The 17,314-nt window shown below is 39.0% G+C and overlaps 1 long non-coding RNA gene across 1 annotated transcript in view; it reads right to left on the bottom strand.

Annotated features, from left to right (window-relative positions):
• Nucleotides 1-2,922: 2,922 nt before the first annotated feature.
• Nucleotides 2,923-17,314, bottom strand: part of LOC114486897 (uncharacterized) — a 31,473-nt gene continuing 17,081 nt past the window's right edge. Inside the window, exons 3-4 of the long non-coding RNA XR_003681294.2 lie at nt 17,072-17,149; nt 2,923-3,790 (exon numbers count right to left, since the gene is read on the bottom strand). This is a non-coding gene — a long non-coding RNA (uncharacterized lncRNA). The remainder of the gene's footprint in view (nt 3,791-17,071; nt 17,150-17,314) is intronic.

Below are 17,314 nucleotides of genomic sequence, written 5' to 3'. Positions count from 1 at the left end.
CGCGGCATGTGGGATTCTCCCAGACCGGGGCGCGAACCCGGTTCCCCTGCCTCGGCAGGCGGACGCGCAACCACTGCGCCACCAGGGAAGCCCTGAAGATGGTATTTAAAGTGAGGGTTTCAGCCAGTTGGAAGAGCTACTTCAGTTTCCCTGGGTCCCTCCCTTGTATATATGTTATTAAATGATTGTTTGATTTCCTCGTATTAATTTGTCTCATGTCAATTTAATTCTTAGACCAGCCAGAAGAACCTAGAGGGGTAGAGGAAAATTCTTCCTCCCTAACACTGATGCATGAAATGTGTGGAATATATACTAAAATGAGTTTTACAACAAACATGATGTCTTAGTCAGCTTGGGCTGCTATAACAAAATACCATCAATTCAATGATGTTTCAACAATAGAAATTTGTTTCTCATAGTACTTGAGGTTGGAAGCCCCAGATTATGGTGCCAGCTTGGTCAAGTTCTGGTGAGGATCCTCTTCTGGGCTGCAGATGGCTGACTTCTCATTGTATCCTCACATGGCTGAAAAAGGGGCAAGCTGTGTTCTCTGGCCTCTTCTTATAAGGACACTAATCCCCTTCATGTGGGCCTCACCCTCATAACTTAATTACCTCCAAATACCATCACATTGGGGGTTAGATTTCAACATATGGATTTTGGGGGGACACAAACATTCAGTCCCTAACATATGAGAGATGAGTTTTCAAGAATAGTTAATCCCAACCATGGAAATATGTGGAAAGACTTTGGGGAGGAGGGCATATTTGAATTGGACAGAGTAAAAGTGAGTCTGGATTTCTCAAGTCATAAAATCTGGTGTATAAAAATGGAACTTTTTTCCCCCAAAACTGAACTTTTATCTCAAGCCTCCCTTTCTGCCTGATATCAGAAAATTTAATCTAGACACTTCCAGATAAACTTAGACAAATGTAGAGAGTTCTTATGAATTTCTATTGCAATTCAGTCAAACACAGCTTGTCAAGCTGTAGTCCATGGACTTTTTTTTCTGTGGGAAATGCAGACTCTTGGCCCCAACCCCAGATCTTCTGAATCAGAATCAAGACTTTATCAGTAGTCCCTAAATCAGAATCAGCAGTTTAACAAGATTCCCAGGTGATTTGTATGCACATTAAAATTTGAGAAATCCTGAAATACAGTGTTTGTCTCTCCCTTCCTATTATGTGCATTGTCAAGGTCAGCTGCTGAATGTTCTGCAGGCGGCCAACCAGCCTGCCTCCTCAGATGGTTGAGCCCCCCATTGTGGTCAGCCTCAGTTGAGATGAAAGCTGGTCTCCATCTGAGCTCTGGCCTAACTTTTCTCTTCTCTCAAGGTTTTTCCTTGTCCTAGTGGCAAGGTCTTTAAGGATCTTCCACTTTCCGTCTTTCTACTAATCTCACATTTCTCTGGCTTTTGGAAAATTCCTCCATTTTCCAAGAGTCTTTCTGGCTAGCGTGATCTTTGTGGAATCCTATTAGCCCAGGCATCTGATGTTCAGGTAGTCAATTACCAGAGGTGCAGTGGCTTTCTCGTGGTTGCGGGAGTATGCTGTACAGGTTGTGTTTGACTATACATTGCTGAGTTCATAACAGACAATAAATACTGAGTAGAAGTAAAATGTAAAAGGTGCTGAGTGTGGAGTCACAAATTCTTCAACAGTTTCTTTATTAATTCAGACTCCACTGATTTAGAATACATGATAGACCAGGAAAGGTTTGGGATGATGATTATTTATCTGAAAGATGCCCTGACTCATAAAGTTCTTTCTAACTTCAAGATCATCCATCCATCCTCCTAATGAACATTTATTGAGTAGCCAATATATGTCAGGTTGGACTAAGAATTAGGATTGAAAAGATTATAGTCCCCACTTCAAGGAAATTAGGAGGAGATATATAACATTAATTATGCATAAGGGAAATACCTGGAGCAGGCTGTACGCCATATTTTAACCCATCAGTGGTCGGGGAGAGAAATAAGAGGCAAACTTGTTATCCTAATACAAAGAATGTTAGACATATATTAGTAAGAATATTGCTTTCATACAGTTTTCAAATTACACATATTGTACTATGTTTGATAATTCATATCTATTAGTGAAAAGCAATTCCTTTATTAGTCAATGAAAACTTTATTAGTGCAAACTTGACCATTAATTTCATAACTCTACATATGTGAAAGTAATGAAACTATTTTAAATACCTAATTCAGAGTTTTTCTTATTTCAAATTGGGTCTTACAAATGGGCAAGATTTTATTGCTTATGCAGTAAAATGACATGGAGAATAAAAAGGCATAGAGAAGACAATCAGATGCTAAAACAGCACCTGGGGGGCTTCCCTGGTGGCGCAGTGGTTGCGCATCCGCCTGCCGATGCAGGGGAACCGGGTTCGCGCCCCGGTCTGGGAGGATCCCACATGCCGCGGAGCAGCTGGGCCCGTGAGCCGTGGCCGCTGAGCCTGCGCGTCCGGAGCCTGTGCTCCGCAATGGGAGAGGCCACAGCAGTGAGAAGCCCGCGTACCGCAAAAAGAAAAAAAAAAAAAAACAGCGCCTGAATTCTCTTACTTAAAAGAGTAAGTCTATCAATGAAATGCTTTTCTTTTCTAGAATAAGAATATCCATAAAAATAATATCCTCCAACTAAATATAATCTTACTATATGATCCTGCAATGACACTAGTAGATATTTACCTACTTGTGTTGAAGACCTATGAGCACACAAAAACAACTATGCTATATCCATACAGTAAAATATTATTTAGCAACAAAAAGATATGAATTACTTAGCCACAACAAGACATGGAGGAATCTTAAATGCGTATTGCTAAGTGAAAGAAGCCAATTTGAAAAGATTATATACTGTAGGATTCCAACTACATGACATTCTGGAAAAGCAAAACTATAGCGATAGCAGTAAAAAAAATCAGGGGTTTGGGGAGGGAGGGGATTTTTAGAGCAATGAAACTATTCTCATAATACTGTAATGGTGCATACGTGACATCGTGTATTTATCAAAACCTACAGAACCTTACAACACAAAGAATGAACTGTAATGTATGCGAATATTTTTACAATTTAGGAGGTCAGGGTATATCATGAAACAATGCAGACTAATGCAGATTCAGGAGAATCTAACTGTATTACAAATGTATGAAACAACCTCACTGAAGGAAATGGGGGGAAAGTTGCTGACTTAAAGAACTTTGGAAATGAATGCAGTCTGTAAGATGAAGGGCAAAAGGAAGTGCACATGGTACCGTATTCTGGTTGATAAAACTGTTCCCTTTGGGAGAATCAGAATTGTGATACTGTTCTACATGTATACTGGACTTGAACAGTTTAATGAGTTGATGACAGATGAGGAGGGAGCCAAGTTTCTTACCATTGAAATGGGAATTTACAAATCAGCAAGGGTAGGAGGCTAGAATGACCCATGTAATGGATTAGAGTTGGAGACATCTGTAAGAACTCATGTTTAGCTTAATGTAGATACAGGTGATAGAAATATACACCTAGGTATATACATAGGTGTTTTAGTTTGCTGTGGCTGTGTAACAATGACCACAACTGGGTTGCTTAAAGCAAGCAGAATTCTGGGGTCCAGAAGTCTAAAATCAACGTGTCAGCAGAGCTGCCCTCTTTCTGGAGGCTCTAGGGGAGAGTCTGTTCCTTGCCTCTTCCAGCTTCTGGTGGCTTCCCGTGTTCCTTGGCTTGTGGCTGCATCAGTCCAATCTCACCTCCATGACCACATCGCCTCCTCCTCTTTGTATGTCTCTCCTCTTTGTGTCTCTTACATAAGGATACATGTGATGACATTTAGGGTCCATGCAGATAATCCAGGATTATCTCCACATCACAAGATCCTCAATCACAATTGCAAAGATCATTTTCCCAGATAATGTACATTCACAAGTTCCAGGGATTTAAGGCAAATATCTTTTTATGGGAGGAGGGAGCATTTTTGGCCTACCACACACAGATTAGTATTTATACACATATAATATTTCTTGTCTCTGTCAGCTGAGAGGGCCTAAGCAAACAACACCTGGTAGCAACAAGTATATTCATTGCCCAAACTTTGGTTTCTAATACCCTTATCCAGTAGAATTAACGGGCTCTTTGGAACCATGGATGATTCTAGGACTGGGGTAGGATATATAAAAGCCTGGAACATCTTGTAGCACCAGAAAGTAAGGAGGTTCTTAAAAACAACAACAACAACAAGACATTTATGGGAGTATTTAAAAGTGGCAAAGGAGACACTGAAAGAGTTCTTAATGGCCAAAGCTGGAAAAAATTGAGCAAGAAAATAAAGTAATAATGAATTATAACCCAAAGTATAAATAAATATCCATGAGTTCATATTGATATAAATAAATGATTGAGTAAATTAATAAGCAGGGACAAATCTCCTATGAAGAAAAGTTCCAAATAATTTGTGTAGATGCTACACCCTAAAGGAGGAGAATGTGACGACTCATCCCTTAAGTGTGGGCTGTGCAGAGTGACTTCTTTCCAAAGACTGCAGTAGCAATATGGAAAAGGGGAAAAAGAGGGTCACTCTATGCTGGAGAAACCTGACAAATACTGCTTCAACTAGGTGATGAAGGCTAGCACCAATGATTACAACTCATGATGGTCGTCTATACCGCTGATATGATGTGATGAAAATGACATTTCCCCTCTGTAGCCTTCTTCCCAGAACCCAGAACCCTCGTTATCATGATAAAAACATCAGGCAAATTCAAACTGAGGGACATTCTACAAAACACTTCACCAGTACTCCTCAAAACCAAGGAAAGTCTGAGAAACTGTCACAGCCAGGAGGCACCTAAGGAGGCATGACAATTAGATGCAGTGTCTTAGATGAGATCCTGGAACAGAAAATGAACGTTAGGGAAAAACTAAAGAAATCTGAATAGAGTATGGGCTTAAGTTAATAATAATAATGCATCAATATTGGCTCATTAATTGTCACAAATGTACCACACCGATGTAAAATGTCACTAAATAGAAGCCGTGTGTGCAGAGGTCAGGGGTAATATATTGGTACTCTTCGTACTATATGCTCAATGTTTTCTGTAAATCTAAAACTGTCCCAAAATAAAGCCTGTTGATAATAATAATATCTCCATAGCTATTTTACTATCTTCAGAGTCAGATTTGTTTTGTTTCCGTTTTACAATGTAAAGAGCTGAGCTTCCAAGCAGCCCACCCCAATGAGTAGAAGTATTATACCTGTGGGTGGGCTCTGGAGTGAGGTGCATATCCCACCTCCCTCAGTGATCTTTGAAGATGTGATGAGTTTCACTTTAGTTGCCTTGTGGGCATAATAACAACATGTCTCGTAATTTCATGGAGGTAATAATAATATTGTACCTTTTCCCCTAGAATTGTTGTGAGATTTAAATGAGATAGTATCTTGGTGGTAAAGTCCATGAGGCAAGGGATCTTGTCTTTTATGACACATCAGTGTATCTTTCACCCTTATTCTGCCTGGTACAGGGCTTGGTTAAGCTTTCTGTAAAGATCCAGGTAGAAAACATCTTAAGCTTTGAGACCTATAGTGTCTCTGCTGCAGTAACTCAACTCTGCTGTTGCAGCATATAAGCAGACTTAGGCAATATGTAAATGAATGGGTGTGGTAAAGTTCCAATTAAACTTTATTTATGGATGCTGAGATTTAAATTTCATATATAGTTTTCATGTGCCACAAAATATTACTCTTCCCTTGATTCTTTTCCCCCATCATTTCAAAATGTATAGCCATTCTTAGGCAGGATCTGAAGCTCACCCCAGACCCCGTGCACATCTACTTCTACACATCAAAGTTAGCTAGCCAGAAAGTTAAGCTCTTTAAACTGCCACAGAAGAAAAAGAACTGAACAGATTATGAAGAAACTGAAATAGTAATGAGGATAGTATTTTTTAAGATTCTAAATCCACACAGTGAGCTGGACTTAGCCTACAGGCCATAGCTTGTTGATTCCTGGTCTAGTACAAGGTTAGTATTCACTAAAAGTGAATGTTTATAAAATCATGCAATCTGGATTGATAATTTCAATTGTATATTTGCATTGACCTTTTTAAAAACACCAAAACAATACCTTCCTATCCACAGACCCTAAATCTAGCAATGACAGACCTTTGCACTCTTAGCTTTCTAAAGGGTTGACAACATGGAAAACAAGAGAAAATTATTTTGCCTTTTCTTTGGTTTCTTTCCTAATTATGAGGTTTGGGAAATAAGACATGAAGTAAAAAATTATTTAGTGAGTTCATTTTTTAACTACATCCTTCATGAAACTGTTTCAACCAGCTTTGTTTTAACTGAGTTTTTTTTAAAAATTAATTTATTTACTAGTTTATTTATTTTTGGCTGTACCGGGTCTTCGTTGCTGCTCAGGCTTTCTCTAGTTGCGGTGAGCGGGGGCTACTCTTCGTGGCGGTGCGTGTGCTTCTCACTGAGGTGGCTTCTCTTGTTGCAGAGCACGGGCTCTAGAGCGCAGGCTCAGTACTTGTGGCGCACAGGCTTAGTCACTCCACAGCATGTGGGATCTTCCCGGACCAGGGCTTGAACCCGTGTCCCCTGCATTGGCAGGCGGATTCTTAACCACTGCACCACCAGGGAAGTTCCTCAGCTTTGTTTTAGGGAAGTTTCTCTGGAGACTGTGGTCTAAAACCACAGAGAGAAAACAGCTGCTGCTATGTGGAAATGTTATGTAAGTCTTTTTGATAGCATGGTTAGTTTGTTTTTTCCTAAGTTCACAATGAGAACATTCTGAGTTGGAGGGAGCCACTGTGTTACCTTATTGCTAATACCCTGCACAGAAATGTTGAAAACCCATAGGTATGCTTTTACAGAATCATGGGTATGATCCTAAAGTCACAAAGTGGTTTTTCCACAATCAATCTGGAGAAAAATAAAGAAGTAGTGGCATTTAAAAATATTCCCAAACTCTGGTTCTAAGTCTTACATTTGATGAAGCTTCCTAGAAAATAAATTCTATGGGAAGCAGGACTGTTTTCAATGAACAAAAATTCTGGGAGGTTGTTGGAATTGCTTTTTAAAATCCGCTTGAGGGACTTGCCTGGTGGCGCAGTGGTTAAGAATCCACCTGCCAATGCAGGGGACACGGGTTCGAGCCCTGGTCCAGGAAGATCCCACATGCTGCGGAGTGACTAAGCCTGTGCGCCACAAGTACTGAGCCTGTGCTCTAGAGCACGCGAGCCACAACTGCTGAGCCCACGCGCCTAGAGCCCGTGCTCCACAACAAGAGAAGCCACAGCAATGAGAAGCCCACGCACGGCAGCGAAGAGTAGCCCCCACTTGCCGCAGCTAGAGAAAGCTCGGGTGCAGCAACAAAGACCCAATGCAGCCAAACATAAATACATTTAAATTAAAAAAAAAATCCACTTGATTCCTAGCTTCTGAAGTCAGGCACTGGGCCTTCGTTGTCTTTTTGGTTGTATCTCCACTGTACCTAGCGACCACCTTCCAAATTGTATGTGCTGCATTGTGGAAGTGAATTACAATTTCTTATTCATTTGATATAGCTGTTGGAGTGGAACCAAGAGAGGGGCCTGAGCCAAATAGCACTTGGAAAAAAGATTTGTTAACCTATGGTACATCATTTTTCAGAGGGCTCATTCTGATATGCTGGCATGCATACCTCTATGTGATGACTTGGATCCAAAAAGTACAAATTGCCTAAGTCTTTATAATTGTCAGAAGAGGAGAATGTGTGTCTTTTAGGAGCACATCCCACTACAGAATAGGTCCATAAAGAGACTTAATGGTACATTGTCTTCTGGAAGCCCTTTACACAATGCAATCATGGATCAAAGAAGACTTCTGTAAACTGAAGTTCTAGGCAAATGTAATTAACAAAATTACTCTAATTACCCAATGAAATGATTTATTTAAAATTGCTTAGTGAAGTGATTTAGAAGTAACAATGAAATGGCAGGACAAATCATTAAATTTAAAAAATAGTTTACCTGTAAGCTGAGGTCAGAGAAAAAAGTTAGATTTTTTTCAAATACATTTTGTTCATATATTTGATTTTGGAACCATGTAAATGTTTCCACATAATCATAATATAAAATTAAGTGTAAAAATTAAAATATAAACAAACTAAAAAAGAGATCCAGTTATTAGTATCAACTACAGACAGAGACATTATTCCAAATGTCTTTAAAATATAGTAATTTGATTGCATATACCTAAAGTATATACCCTAGGGACAAAAAGAACTATTAACATAATCCTAAACTGTTTTCAATAATCATATTGTTGGAGGTTGTTGTAGACATGCAGAAGTGCTGCCCAGATTCCCCTTGAGAGCAGGGAGTATGGTCAGTGGCCAGCCTTGGGCTATCAACTCCTTCGGGGTTAACCTAAAGTTCAGAGCCGCCCTGCCTGGTGCATGCCCTTCCTGGTGCAGCCCACATCTGGTGACCAAGCAGGACAGGAATATAAAGTTCTGGCAAGTTCAGTCCAATATGAGACATATGTGATGGGCATTATCCATCCCATATTTCCTGTGGATTAGCCAGGGTTTGGAGGGGCTTGATCACATCATGTCACATTGATCTGGCTTCTGCCCAATTCTGTTTCCTCCCCCTTCCTTTCTCATGTTGTATCCTAAACTCCATCTCAGTATCTGCTTCCAGAAAACCCAACCTGTGACAGGTAGCATTAGTACAGTTGGCCCTTAGTATCTACAGGTTTTGCATTCGTGGATTCAACTGCAGTTAGTTGAACCTGCAGATGCAAACCCTGCGGTTATGGATGACCAACTGTATTCATTGTACTACGCCATTTTATATAAGGGATATAAGTATCTGTGGATTTTGGCATCCATGGGGGCTCCTGGAACCAATCCAATCCTTCAGGGATACCAAGGGATGACTGTACTATTGTTCTGAGACCGTTAGGCATATAGTTTGGGATAAAACAAATAACTAATCATGTTCATCTTGTTTAAAATAAGAATTTTTGGAGTAAGAGAAAGAAGTTTCAGTGAAAGATCAAGGCTTAAGTAAAAGCCCTGTAAAATTGGATTTTAGCTTAAAGTATTACTGTGAACACATGATATACGTTAGCTTTAAAATACATATTTTTGTATCAGTTGGCTTTTACTGCTTAACAAAACCATTCTAAAGCTTAAGGGATTAAAACAACAAATGTTTTTATTTCTCATGATTCTGTGGGTTAGCTGGGTGGTTCTTCTGGTTTGGGAGGCCAGTTTGGGGAGGGATTGGGTAGGACAGCATCAATCACATGTATGGGGTCTCAGCTGGGACAGCCAGGATGGTGGGTGCTTCTCACCATGTGGTCTTTTATTCTTAAGGAAGCTAACCCAGGCTTGTTCCCAGTAGTACCTGATCAAGCCCCCATTGCACATGTGCTTTTCAAGTCTATGTTTTTGTCACTTCTCCCGTTGTCCACTAGCCAAGGTTAGTATCATGGCCAAGCCCAAATTCTAGAGTTAGAGAAATAGATCCATATCTCAAAAGAGAAATAGATCCATATTTCAATGGGAGAAGTGTCAAGGTCAGAGACATGTGGTATACAGGAAGGGGAGGGACTTGTGTCCATTTTTGCAATTTACCATAATTTCTTATCACTACTTAAAAGACCTGGAAACAATGATATACTGAAAAGTGCTAGTTTGAGACCACGGATCTGTCTACTACAGGTCCTCATTGCTATCCAGTTGATTATTGTTTTTAGGTATTTTCAACTGAGTAGGAAAGAGCACCAGGATTCCTTGGAGAAATGGCTGCTTCCATGTTTGGGACAGGAAAATAAAAGATGAGGCTGGAATATCTTTTAATACCAGACAATAGGAAAACTACCAAAGACTACTAGGGTTGTATCAAAGGGACTTAAAACCAATTTGAATAGATTTCCACCGGCCAAAGATGGAGAAATTTGAGCACTAATAAGGATGATAACTGCAAGGTATAAAAATACTTCAAATATGTTTAAAATCCATGAGTTCATAATGACACTACCCTGGGGGAGAGGGTATAGGTCTCACACATGCCTACAGGCTAAGGAGGTGATATCGAGGAATGTAAGCAGGGAGACACTATCCTTGTACACTCACTTGGCATCACTACAGCTTGACAAGACTCCCCAGAAAGGAGCGTATACACTTGTCAGGAGCCCTGATTTTTGCAACTCTTGCCCAGGGGCACCTCCAGATCTCTTGGTTTGGAGGCCAGCAGGATTACAATTACAGTCCCACAGGACTGTACATATCTGTACACTTTAAGAGCTGCATAAGGGTCTGTCATCCAATCAGCCTGAAACTATGTGCAAAATGAGATTCCTCTCCTTGGAACACTGACAGTACACCCTCAACAACAGGGGTATATTCAGTATAAATCAGGTAGTATAGACAACCACAAAGATTTAAGAGGCAACCAACAGCTATGGTTGAATGAAAGGATCATCACCTATACAAGGCCACTCCTTCAAGACTGAGAGGTAGCAGTTTTTCCTGATACATGGAAACAAACACAGAGAGCTGAGCAAAATGAAGAAACAGAGAAATATGTACTAAATGAAAGAACAAGACAAAAACCTTAAAAAAGACCCCAGTAAGGAGATAAGTAATCTGTCTGAGAAAGAAGTCAAAGTAAGGGTCATAAAAATTCTCACCAAACTTGGAAGAAGAATGAAATAACATAGTGAAAACTTCAACAGAGTTAGAAAATATAATAAAGAACCCACCAGAGTTAAAGAATACAACAATTGGTCTTCCCTGGTGGCACAGTGTTAAGAATCCGCCTGCCAATGCAGGGAACGTGGATTCGAGCCCTGGTCCAGGAAGATCCCACATGCCTCAGAGCAGCTAAGCCCACGTGCCACAACTACTGAGCCTGCACTCTAGAGCCTGCGTGCCACAACTACTGAAGCCTACATGCCTAGAGCCCATGCTCTGCAACAAGAGAAGCCACTGCAATGAGAAGCCCACACACCACAACAAAGAGTAGCCCCTGCTCACAGCAACTAGAGAAAGCCTGCACACAGCAATGAAGACCTAACACAGCCAAAGATAAAAATAAATAAATAAATAAATAAATTTATTTTTTAAAAAAAGAATACAATAACTGAAATGAAAATTGTACTAGAGTGATCCAAAGTATATTAGATGATACAGAAGAATGAATCAGCAATCTGGAAGACACGAAATGGAAATCACCCAATCAAAACAGCAAAAAGAAAAGAGAATTTCAAAAAATGAAGATGGTTTAAGGGACCTCTGGAACAACATCAAGCATACTATCATTTACATTACAGGGGTCTCAGAGGAGAGGAAAGAGAGAAAGAGGCAGAAAACTTATTTCAAGAAATAATGGTTGAAAACTTCCCTAACCAGATTGAGGAAGCACAGTGTCAATCAAGATGAACCCAAAGAGATCTACACCAAGACACATTATAATTAAAATGTCAAAGTTAGGGGCTTCCCTGGTGGCGCAGTGGTTGCGCGTCCGCCTGCCGATGCAGGGGAACCGGGTTCGCGCCCCGGTCTGGGAGGATCCCGCATGCCGCGGAGCGGCTGGGCCCGTGAGCCATGGCCGCTGAGCCTGCGCGTCCGGAGCCTGTGCTCCGCAACGGGAGAGGCCACAGCAGAGGGAGGCCCGCATACCACAAAAAAAAAAAAAAAAATGTCAAAGTTAAAGATAGAAAGAGAATGTTAAAAGCAGCAAGAGAAAAAAACTAGTGGTGTATAAGGGAACCTCCATAAGGCAATTACTGCATTTTTTAGCAGAAACTTTGTAGGCCAGAAAGGAGTAGCATAATCTATTCAAAGTGCTGAAAGGAAAAAGCTCACCACCAAGAATATTCTATCTGGCAAGGTTATCTTTCAGAATTGAAAGAGAGGTAAAGAGTTTCCCAGACAAGCAAAAACTAAATTAGTTCATCACCACTAAAATGGTCTTGCAAGAAACATTTAAGGGACTTCTTTAAGTGGAAAAGAAAAGGCCAAACTATAAGTTTAAAAATATATGAAAAAAACCTCACTGGTAAATGTAGTGGATTAACCATGTGTAAAGCTAGTATGAGGATTAAAAGACAAAAGTAGTAAAAGCAACTATAACTTCAATAAATAGTTAATGCATACACAAAATAAAAATTTGTAGATTATGCCATAAAAAACATAAATTGTGTGGGGGATAAAATGTAGTGCTTTTAGAATGCATTTGAACTTAAGCAACTATCAACTTAAAATAGATTGCTTTATATATAGATTGTATATGTGAACCTCATGGTAACCACAAACCAAAAATCTATAATAAATAAACAAAAAATAAAGAGAAAGGAACCCAAACAAACACTAAAGAAAATCATCAACCACAAAGGAAGAATTCAAGAAAAGAAAAAAGGAAGAGAAGAATTATGAAAACAACCAGAAAACAATTAACAAAATGGCAGTAAGTACATATCTATCAATAGTTACTTTAAGTGTGAGGACTAAATTCTCCAGTCAAAAGACATAGGGTGGCTGAATGAATTAAAAAAACCCCAAGACCCATCTATGTGCTGCCTACTAGATACTCACTCTTTTTCCATCCCTTCACTTGCAGCCTGAGTGTGTCAAATCCAAAGACACACTCAGGATGAAAGTGAAGGGGTAGAAAAAGATATTCCATACAAATGGAAATCAAAAGAAAGCTGGGTAGCAATACTTAGATAAAATAGACTTTAAAACAAAGACTGTAACCAAGGACAAAGAAGGGCATTACATAATGATAAAGGGGTCAATCCAACAAGAAGATATAACATTTGTAAATATTTATGCACCCAACATAGGAGGACTTAAATATATAAAGCAGATATTAACAGACGTAAAGGGAGAAACTGAGAGTAATACAATAATAGTCTGGGACTTACATCAATAGATGGGTCGTCCAGACAGAAAATCAATAAAGAAACATTGGCCTTAAACAACACATTAGATTAGATAGACTTAAAAGATATACATAGAACATTCCATTCAAAAACTGCAGAATACATATTCTTTTCAAGTGCACGTGGAACATTTTCCAGGATAGAACTCATGTTAAGCCACAAAACGGTTTTCAATAAATTTAAGAAGATTGAAATCATATCAAGCATCTTTCCCAACTACAATGGTATGAAACTAGAAATCATTACAAGAAGAAAACCGGAAAAAACACAAACACGTGGAGGCTAAACAACATGCCATTAAACAGTCAATTGGTCAATGAGGAACATAAAAATATCTAGAGACAAATGAAAACAGAAACACAACTCTCCAAAATCTATGGGACACAGCAAAAGCAATTCTAAGAGAAAAGTTCATAGAGATACAGGCCTACCTCAAAAAACAAGAAAAATTTCAACTAAACAATCTAACTTTACATCTAAAGTATCTAGAAGAAAAAGAACAAATAAGTCCCAAAGTTAGTAGAAGGAAAGAAATCATAAAAATCAGATTCTGCAAATAAATGAAATAGAGACTAAGAAAATAATAGAGAGATCAATTAAACAAAGAGCTGGTTCTTTGGAAAGATAAACAAAAGTAGCAAACCTTTAGCCAGACTCACCAAAAAAGAAAGAGAGAGGGCCCATATATGTTAATCAGAAATGAAAGAGGACAAGTTACAGCTGATACCACAGAAATACAAGGGATCATAAGAGACTACTCTGAACAATTGTACCCAAACAAATTGAGCAATGTAGAAGAAACTAATAAATTCCTAGTAACACACAATATTCCAAAACTGAATCATGAATAAATAGAGAAGTTGAACATAACAACTACTAGTAATGAATCAGCAATTTAAAAACTCCCCAAACAAACAGAATTGCAGGACCAGCCTGCCTCATAGGTGAGTTCTACTAAACATTTAAAGAAGAGGTAATACCTATCTTTCTCAGATTATTCTGAAAAATTGAAGAAGAAAAGCTTCCAAATTCATTTCATGAGGCCAGCGATACCTTGAAACTGAAACTAGACAAAGACACTACAATAAAAGAAAATTACAGGCCAATATCCTTGATGAACATAGATGCAAAAATCCTCAACAAAATATTATCAAGCTGAATTCAACAATATATTAAAAGAATCATACACCATGATCAAGTGGGATTTATTCTGGAAATGCAAGGATGGTTCAACAACTGCAAATCAATCAACATAGTACACAACATTAACAAAATGAAAAATAAAAATCATATGATTATCTCAATAGCTGCAGAAAAAAGCATTTGACAAAATTTAACATCCATTTATGATAAAAACTCTCAACAAAGTGAGTAGAGAGGGAGTGTACCTCAACATAATAAAAGCCATATATGACAAACCCACAAATAACAGCATACTCAATGATAAAAAGTTGAAAGCTTTTCTTTTAAGATCAGGAACAAGACAAGAATGCCACTATCACCACTTTTATCCAACATAGTGTTGGAAGTCCTAACCACAGCAATTAGGAAAAAAAAATAAGTAAAAGTCACCCAAATTAAAAAGAAGTAAAATATCACCATTTGTAGATGCCATGATACTATATATGAAAACCTTAAAGATTCCACCATGAAACTATTAGAAGTAACAAATGAATTCAATAAGGTTGCAGGATACAAAATTAACATACTGAAATTGGTTGCATTTCTATAAACTAATAATAAACTTTCAGAAAGAGAAATTTAAAAAACAACCCTGGGGGCTTCCCTGGTGGTGTAGTGGTTAAGAATCCGCCTGCCAATGCAGGGAACATGGGTTCGAGCCCTGGTCCGGGAAGATCCCACACAGTGCAGAGCAACTAAGCCCGTGCATCACAACTACTGAGCCTGAGCTCTAGAGCCCATAAGCCACAACTACTGAAGACCGTGTGCTTAGAGCCTGTGCTCTGCAACAAGAGAAGCCATCACAATGAGAAGCCTGCACATCACAATGAAGATTAGCCCCCACTTGCCGCAACTAGAGAAAACCTGTGCTCAGCAACGAAGACCCAATGCAGCCAAAAATAAACAAATAAATTAATTAATTAAAACAAAACAAAACAAAAAAACAATCTCATTTACAATTGCATCAAAAAGAATAAAACACCTAGGAATAAATTTAATCAGGGAGGTGAAAAACCTGTACTCTGAAAATTATAAGACATTGATGAAAAAAATTGAAGAGGACACAAATAAATGGTAAGATATGTTGTGCTCATGGATTTGAAGAATTAATATTGTTAAAATATCTATCCTACCCAAAGCAATCTAGAGATTCAGTGCAATCCCTACCAAAATACAAGTGGCATTTTTTTCACAGACCTAGAACAAAGAAACTTAAAATTCGTATGGAACCACAAAAGACCCCAAATAACCAAAACAATCTTGAGAAAGAAGAACAAAGCTGGAGGTATCCTGTGCCCTTAAAATTTAAACTATACTACAAAGCGATAGTAATCAACACAGTATGGTACTGGCATGAAAACAGACACATAGATCAATGGAACAGACTAGAGAGCTCATAAATAAGCCCACGGTTATATGGTCAATTAATTATGACAAAGGAGGTAAAACTATACAATGGAGAAAAGACAATCTCTTCAATAAATGGTGTTGGGAAAACTAGACAAATACATCAAAAGAATGAAACTGGACCACTATCTTACAACATATACAAAAATAATTTTAAAATGGATCAAAGACTTGGATGTAAGACCTGAAACCATAAAACTCCTAGAAGAAAACATAGGCAGTAAGCTCTTTGACACTGCTCTTAGAGATATTTTTTTGACATGTCTTCTCAGGCAAGGGCATCAAAAGCAAAAACAGGCAAGGGCATCAAAAGCAAAAACAAACAAGACTACATCAAACTAAAAAGCTTTTGCACAGCTAAGGAAACCATCAACAAAAATGAAAAGGTGACCTACTGAATGAGAGAAGATATGTGCAAATCATACACTCGATAAGGAGTTTATATCCAAAATATATAAAGAATATATACAATTTAATATAAAAAAACAAACAACCTGATTAAAAAATGGGCAGAGGATCTGAATAGACATTTTTGAAAAGAAGACATACAGATAGCTAACAGGCACATGAAAAGATGCACAACATCGCCAGTCATCAGGGAAACGCAAATTAAAACCACAAAGAGATAACACCTCACACCTGTCAGAATGGCTATTATCAAAAAGATTTTTTTTTTAAATGACAAGTTTTGGTGAGGATGTCAAGAAAAGGGAACCCTTGTGCACTGTTGGTGGGAATGTAAATTGGTGCAGCCACTACAGAAAATAATATTGAGGTTCCTCAAAAAATTAAAAATAGAATTAGGATATGATCCATCATTTGTACTTCTGGGTATTTACTCAAAGATAATGAAAACACTAACTTGAGGGGAACCAAGCATGGGGCTAACGCAGATGAACTGAAATACCTGTCCTGAAAGTGAGATCAGGGCAAGCATGGATGGTGCTATTATTGGACAGGCACCACAACATGCTGGAGAACACTGAGAAGTGAGCCTCACCAGTAACTAGTTTTGTGAGTTGGGTGTTGAGGATGGAGGGCAATGCTGCTGAAATAGACTGTGCTGAAACCAAGATGGCAGAGTAGAAGGACGTGCTCTCACTACCTCTTGTGAGAACACCAGAATCACAACTAACTGCTGAACAATCATCAACAGGAACACATTGGAACTCACCAAAAAAGATACCTCACATCCAAAGACAAAGGAGAAGCCAAAATGAGATGGTAGGAGGGGCGCAATCATAATAAAATCAAATCCCATAACTGCTGGGTGGGTGACTCACAAACTGGAGAACACTTATACCACAGAACTCCACTCACTGGAGTGAAGGTTCTGAGCCCCACATAGGCTTCTGAACCTGGGGGTCCGGCAACAGGATGAGGAAATCCTAGAGAGTCAGATTTTGAAGGCTAGTGGGATTTGATTGCAGGACTCTGACAGGACTGGGGGAAACAGAGACTCCACTCTTAGAGGGCACACACAAAGTAGTGTGTGCATTGGGACCCAGGGGAAGGAGCAGTGACCCCAGGGGAGACTGAACCAGACCTACCTGCTAGTGTTGGAGGGTCTCCTGCAGAGGCAGGGGGTGGCTGTGTCTCACAGGCCGCAGCAGTGAGAGGCCTGCGTACTGCAAAAAAAAAAAAAAAAAAAAGAATGTTACAAGAGACAAGGAAGGACACTACATTATGATCAAGGGATCAATCCAAGAAAAGGATATAACAATTGACAATATTTATGCACCAAACATAGGAGCACCTTAATACATAAGGCAACTGCTAACAGCTATAAAAGA

Source organism: Physeter macrocephalus, chromosome 9, assembly GCF_002837175.3.
Source record: "Physeter macrocephalus isolate SW-GA chromosome 9, ASM283717v5, whole genome shotgun sequence".
Lineage (NCBI taxonomy): Eukaryota > Metazoa > Chordata > Mammalia > Artiodactyla > Physeteridae > Physeter > Physeter macrocephalus.
The sequence above is the reverse complement of the archived record's forward strand: the minus strand, read 5'-3'. Positions and strand labels throughout refer to the sequence as shown.